Source organism: Hypanus sabinus, chromosome 31 (assembly GCF_030144855.1).
Source record: "Hypanus sabinus isolate sHypSab1 chromosome 31, sHypSab1.hap1, whole genome shotgun sequence".
NCBI lineage: Eukaryota > Metazoa > Chordata > Chondrichthyes > Myliobatiformes > Dasyatidae > Hypanus > Hypanus sabinus.
Window position 1 is genome coordinate 11,945,051 of NC_082736.1, and position 7,535 is coordinate 11,952,585.

General features: G+C 42.6%; 1 non-coding gene across 1 annotated transcript; it reads right to left on the bottom strand.

Annotated features, from left to right (window-relative positions):
* Positions 1–1,031: 1,031 nt before the first annotated feature.
* On the bottom strand, positions 1,032–1,113 carry trnas-aga (transfer RNA serine (anticodon AGA)). The gene has a single exon. It is a non-coding gene; the product is annotated as a tRNA-Ser (tRNA).
* Between the last annotated feature and the right edge of the window lie 6,422 nt (positions 1,114–7,535).

Genomic DNA, 7,535 nt, shown 5'->3' on the forward strand with positions numbered 1-7,535 from the left:
CTCATAAAAGACACCATACCTTACTATAAATACAAACCTGATCTAGATTAGGGTCAGAGTCCTACACATTAATTTTTGTCTGATCCCTTGTTACAGATAGGACAATCCATAATAACCGTCTGGATATATAATATTACTGAAATAAAAAGCAATAACAACGTACATAACCGATATATTCATTGCAAACACACATAACCTACAACAATTAACAAGTGAAAAGCACCAGAAATATGCTGAATTAAAAGAAGATTTTGAAAGACTATGGAGCATGAACAGGGTGTAGATTGTCCCAATTATAATATCAACAGCAACGATCATCTCATAGTCACTACACAATGGTATTAAACAGTTAGGAGAGCAAACCAATATTTCTGTAAATCTCCTGAAATTCACTATACTATACGCCACTAGAATGGTCGGCAGTCAGTCCATAGCTATTGAGGAATGAGTGTGCGTCAGTACGCCCGGACTTCAGGTTTTACCAGCTTGAGCTGAGAAAGTGATAATAATAACAACAAAGCAAACATGTCGACAGCATGAAATGTCGAGTTTGAAAGTGAGTTGTGGGAACAGTCAGTGTTGGTGTGAGTGAAGTGCAGTGAATTTATCCCTCTGTTTCAAGTGGCGATAACATAAATTTAAACGTGAAATGCGTTGGTGCCCTGTACGAGTTTCTGCTGGTCTAATCGCCCATGTGCACTATATTCAGTTTATGGCAACACGAATATGAGCAAGACAGGTTGTGGTAGTCTTCTGTTTTCTGTATGTGGATATCTATTTCTTAATGAAGGTATTAGGGGCAGCACGGAGCGCACAAAACGAACAGCAAAGACCACTGGGTCAACAGCGCCCCTGGATAGTTTGGAACCACTAACATTTCGTATGACAGCCGAACAAAGGCCGCCTGAATAAATGCGGAACACAGGGGATCTTCCTAGTTTTGCAGGCGGGAACAGTGATCGGTGTTTCGACTGGCTTTTTTACAATCTGTATCCGTGGGAGGGATCAGGGAATCAAAATCGATAAAAACACGTAGTCGGCAGGATTCGAACCTGCGCGGGGAAACCCCAATGGATTTCTAGTCCATCGCCTTAACCACTCGGCCACGACTACAATTGCTCTAATGTTCTTCCACCTATAATTTATTTTGGGGTAGAGTCAGATAGAGTTATTTACCAAATTGAACAATGGGATGTGTCATCAAAGACTATTAGATATCACGTCGGTTTAGCCAATGATATTTTGCAGAATCCATCCAATTTGGAATAAAGTTTGGAACTGGGGTTTAAATGTTAATTTACATCCTTTGATGTGTATTACTTCACATGTTGTCATTGCTTTGCTCTTTGTTCCAGTGGGTACCCATGGCATTTTCCCCAGTTTGTGTTTTAGGGCAATTTTAATAACTTCAGTGTTTGCGAGTACCATGCCTTTACAGATTTAATTTTGCTGATTTTGTTTGTTTTCATACAGTTAAATTGAGTTTAAATATAGAAACATAGCAAACCAACAGCACAATACATTTTCTTCGGCCCTCATGTTGTGCTGAACATGGACTGACTTTGGAAGTTACCTTGGATTACAGAGAGGTCTCTATTTTTCTAAGATCCATTACCATTTTTTGCTAAATTCCATATACCAATAATGCTAATTCCCGTTAAATTACCGATGAACAGAATGGTATGAAATAGGGTACACTTATCATGTTTCTTCATATTTTTGCTCGGATAATATTTTAAAATCCATATCTGTATTTTTGTTTAAGTCATGAGTGCTGCTGTTCCTTCTAAGCCATATTCACTGAGACATATTAACAGTAATGTGACCCCCAGGATTTTCCGTGGATCGAAAAAGAGGAGATGTTGGCCACGGAGGATTTAAAATATGAAAGATTACAACGAACTCTAATGGCCCCAGGACAGTGGAAGCAGACAGATCAAGTGTCTTTGTACCAGCAATGTGCTTGGAAATTAAGATGTCATTTTGTGGAGCCGCTTTCCATCTTCCATTTTGTGAGAGGAACATGTCTGTGTTTTAAAGCAAACACAAAGTTGTTTCAGGTAATCTGCGAGTTAAGAGATATTTTCTAAATTAGAAGTTATTTGTGAGTTTTTTTTTGATGTAATATAACATGCAGACGTGTGAATGTTGGGGTTAATGCCTGCCTGGAGTGATTTCAACTGCTTACGAAAAGGAACAAAGAGGCATAAATTATCCATTGATCCTTGCTGGGAAGAGGGAAATAAATGGATGCTGGCCTGGTGCAGACCTAACAAATGGGAGAATTCAAGCCAATCGGATGACATACGGCCAATGACACTGGAATGTGATAATTGAATTGGAAAATATGAATATAAAAGTGGAAACTTCGAATGTGCTAGCAGTGATAACTCTTTCCCGAAACCTACCATCGCAAGGAAGATTCCCCAAGTCAGTGACTGGGAGAAGAAAGGATCGATCACGTGGCCAACTGAGCTGCGTTAATTTGGTGATATACTGGGGAAAAGTAGTCTGAATGAGTGATGGTGCAGAGTGAACAGCAAAATTCTTGTTCTAAGTTCCTGGCCCGGTATTGCCATTGCTATGTTGCCGTTTATGCAGAGTCAGTAAAGTGCGATTTTGGATTATTTACAAGTTACAGAGTGAAATTCATAACCTAAATTCATTGTCAACACTAGTAGGAAAATCGATGGCCTAGACCAAAAATACTCTGACAGATGCACTTCAGAAATTCCATTTCTTATCTTACGCAAAAAAAAAAAATCTGGTTAATTTTTCTGAAGGTGAAATGTCCGATCGTTGTAACCCTATCCACATGACATTCCTGTGGGATTTGTCAGCAGACCTGCTCGTCAATCTTCTAGCAACTATGGAGACAATCTCAGAGTAATCCCAGCAGAGTGGTTGTTGGTTATTATTTTATTTAATCCTAACTGACTCCTTCTACCTTAGGGCACGAACCTATCAATCATCTACGAGGGGTGATTGATAGGTTCGTGCCCTAAGGTAAAAGGAGTCTGTTTTTTAAAATCTAACACAATTATTTTTCAACATAGTCCCCTCCTACATGTACATATTTAGTCCAGCGGTCGTGGAGCAAAGTGTCCAAAGCAGGGGTAATTGATATGTTCGTGGCCTGAGGTAGATGGAGATGAGTTATACAGCTCTCGTTGCATGCACACGCTGTTCAACTCTCTGACTGGTTGTGCAGAAAGTTTGAAGATAATAGCTCATATGGAGTGGTTGATATATTCGTGGCCTACGGTGGAAGGGGATGAGTTATTAACTTCAAACTTTCTGCATAAACACTGGAAGTGTTGGCCTGTTGGTGCATGTAAAGAGAGTTAATAACATTTCCTTCTATCTTAATCCACTAACGTATAAATCACCCCTGATGTGTTATTAACTTCAAACATTCTGAATAATCGCTCAAAGAATTGAGCTGTTTGTGCATGTAACGAAAGCTGTATAACTCATCTCCTTCTACCCTAGTCCACAAACTTATCAATCACAGTCGTACCTATACATCGGCTTTTCTAAAGAACATAAAGTTTTCTAAAGTTTTTTGTTTTCCCATGTGCTGTTCTGAGGCTTGGCACCATTTGCGGTCCTTCCGACTTTCTGAGAGTTCGGCTCTAACTCAGTCCGATCGCTGGTGAATGCTCATTGTCTGTTGTATAACTCCCACTGCTTGAGGATGGCGATGTCAACTGGCCGCAATAAAACCTGCTGCAGAGTGAGGATTGAACAGACAGAGAGCATCTCGGGGTCTGTGGAATCACATGGAGCACGGGAGACGCTTCACTACTCGAAACTCCTGCAACGTGGAGCGATAGTGGTATAGGGATGAGCATACCTGCCTTTCAGTCAGCTCATCTGGGTTCGATTCCCGGCGATCGCCGTGTGCTGTACCTGTTTTTCAGCACATGTCTCACAAACGTCTCGGACTGGAATCACTCAGACACATTACTTCTTTCTCCTTGAAATTAACATTTCTGCCCGTCGTTCGTTTGCCATTTTAGACCAGTGTTTCTCTTTTCGAATGTCTTACCAACATTGTGTGTTGGTCTCGCCCCATCAGAGATGTCCCCGTTTTCACTTCCCCCTCAACTTCTCGCCTTCTTTGACACTGAAAGCTATCTTCTTCTCTCACCATTTCTAACTGAGTCTCACGATCAGAAAGGTTAATCACTCACAAATGTTCTTGAGGTGATGAGTGTTTCCAGTATTCTCTGTTCAAACAGTTCAATAGCAGACACAGCTTTATGCAACGGAGAACAAGGTGTGTTGGCCAATCCCTGAGCACGGCAGGAATTACCCGCGAAGTTCTCAGCAAATCTCAGAAAGTGATGGAGTGAGTGGACGGAAACTTAAATTGGAAGCACAAGTTTTTATTTTTTAGTGAAATGTGTGCTGTGTACACAGGTGACGTGAAGGCGATTTGCGGTGAAATATTCTGCTGATGAATAGCAGACGATGGTTTGGATCTGCCGGCCTCTGGATAACGGGCCCAGCACATTCCCGCCGCGCCATTCTGCTGATAGGTAACTATTTCTGTTCTTCTCCTGTCGTTTTATTTGTTAATTTTGCCGCGTTCCCCCGATTATCTATTGTTTTGTTCGTTGGATAATTTTCCCTGTGCAATATCCCTTGTGGCTCTCTTACGCTTTTACCTTCCTCCCCGTCCTCCTTTCCCTCTTCATCGCTTCCTAATGCATCCGATTAATATCCGGTCACTGTTCTCCGACCCCGCCGGATGTCTCGTTCACGACATTTCAACAACGGATGTGAATTTTATTATCATTCTGACTCTATTCCTCCGGAACTGCATTCAGACACACTGGTTATATCCCTCTCTGTCTCCTTGTCTTCCATCACTTTGTCTGCGGCTGTTATTTACGTTATAAACACAGGGAATTCTGCAGATCAGCAAATCCAGAGCACTGAATGCCGGAGCCAATCACCAGGTCAGACAGCATCTTTGGGGAGGAATAAACAGTCAATGTTTCGGGCGGTGATGCCGCCTGGACCGGTGAAATTCTCCTCCACTTTGTGTATGTTCCCTCGGTCAGTCCTCGACGTAACCAGCAGCGACGGCAGTCTGAGGTGGAGCGGAGAATACACCCACACTCCGGGATTTATTTTACCAATCCCGAGTCTCGTTCACCTCCCAATCCGTTCATATGATCGAATGAAGCTCAGAATTCTGTCAGTTCCGAATGGACCGGAGATCACTGGGTCTCACTGTGAAAATCTCTATTTTTTGGAGAGTCTTGCCGTCGGATGCCTTACTAGACTTTTTCCAGACGGTACCAGACGGTTTAGCAAGTGGTTAGATCTCTTTCAATGGTGCTCCTGGAAAATAAAATATGTTAAAATAGTGGCAGGAGATGTCTCTGACTTCAGTCTCCTCAGGAGCTGGACACACCAATGTGATTTGGTGGTCCACTCTCTCTCTTGAGGAGCTATTATTGATTTAGCAGATTTCGTCCTGTCCACGTTGAGACTCATTCTGCCGCTGTATCGCTGTACCACCAGTGTGTCAATGCAAACCTAATGATTCAGTTTGAGCTATGCATTGTTCAAAATTCAATGCTCACTAGCGTGGAGTTGCCGTGTCCTCATCCAGGCAAAGCATGCGCTCCTCCACTAAGCTACATCCCCACTTCAATACAGAGGTGTTCAGGTCCAACCCTTCCTGCATATCACAATATAGATACAACGTAATCATTGGTAATACAGATAATAACAAACATTTCTTCCTCTGCAATCAGAGAGGACTCGGGAATCATTTGCGATGCAGATACTTCTCTGTCGAGCACTGGCCAGAGGACACGCTCCCATTTGTGCTGATTGTGCAAAGGGATGAAGAGCATTCTCCAGCAGGATTCATTGTCTGAGAAACCGATGCAGCAAACGATTTGGAAAATCGAGAGACAGGGAGAGAAAGAGACTCCTGAGCAAGGTCTTCTCTTCTTTTTCTCCAGTCCTGATGAAAGGTCTCGTCCGGTGGAGTGGAACTTTTTTCCCATAGATGCCGCCTGGCCTGCAGAGAATAGATGCAATTAAGATACCTCCGTATACAAAGGGTTAATCTTTCCAACCAAATAGAAACCTCCGCAAAAGTGAAAAAGGGTAGCAGATAAAAGTACATTCTAGCCGAAACCAATGAATCTACCAATAATGCAATGGCCTAGTGTAGTATAGCGCACTGACGGTAAATTGTTGTTGGCAGCAGCTGACATAGCAGAGGATGATTCCGATCCATCACCCTCAGGGTTATGGGCCCAGCACGCTTCCGCTGCGCCACTCTGCTATGAAAAACAGCATTGTTCTTCCATGAATGATGTGCAATCTCTTGGGTTTGTATGTGTGTGTGTCTGTGTGTGTGTGTGTATCATTCCGTGTGTGTGTGTGTGTGTGTGTGTGTGTGTGTGTGTGTGTGTGTTTTGGTGTGGATGTGTGTTTTTGCATATCTGTATATGTCTGGTTCTATGTTTCTGTTTGTGTCTGTATCGGTGTTTGTATATGTCTTTGTCTTGTCAATGTCTGTGCATGTCTCAGTCTGTGTCTGTGTCTCTGTGTCTGTGTCGCTGTCTCTCTATAATGTCTGCATCGCTGTTTCTGTCTGTGTCGATGCCTGTATACGTTTAGTTCTTATCTGTCCCTGTACATATCTGGGTCTGTGTCTGTGTATGTATATGTCTGGGTTGCCGTCTATGTCTGTCCATGTTGCAAAAATTCCATCTTTCCCACTTATTCATACCCAATTACTTCACCTTCGGTTGATAATTCCTTCTTTAACCGCGTTCTGTCTCCAATTTCGTTTCTTTCTTCCTTACTTTCTGCACCACCCATTTATTCACTCTGTTTCGTTTATGCTTTATCACATCTTGCCCCCCGATATTTCGCCAGTGAATGTGGTTTTATCCTATTTAATTGTTCACATGGACAATTCATCCCTCTTGTGGGGCTTCTTACAAAAAACGACATTTTGAACCATACTCGGGAGTCACTACGTTCAATCACGAGGTCCCATTAAAGTTCCCATTCTGTCCAGATCATTGAATAAGTGTTGGTTTTCAAGTTGAAACAGAAGTTCCCCTCGTCTCCCTGTGAATGGAACTCGCGGAGTTAGATGTTGAATTAGTTTCCGCATAACAATTACCTCCCTCAAACAATCCCTTCACCGGGATTTAGTCAGATCATAAGACCAAAAGACATAGGAACAGAAATCGGTCATTCAGCTCAGCGAGTCTGCTCCGCCGTTCCATCACGGATTATCCCGGATCCCACTCAAACCTATACACTTGCCTCCACCGCAGTCTGCGGCTGAGCATTCCACAGATTTCTTACTCGGGCTAAAAAACGAAATCCTCCTTACGTCAGTCTAAAAGGTCGCCCCTCAATTTTGAGGCTATGCCCTTTAGTTCTGGACACCTCCACCATAGGAAACATCGTCTCCACGTCCACCTTATCTTCATCCTTCAACATTCAGTAGGTTTCAATGAGAATTATAGTCGTTGCTCTCATAT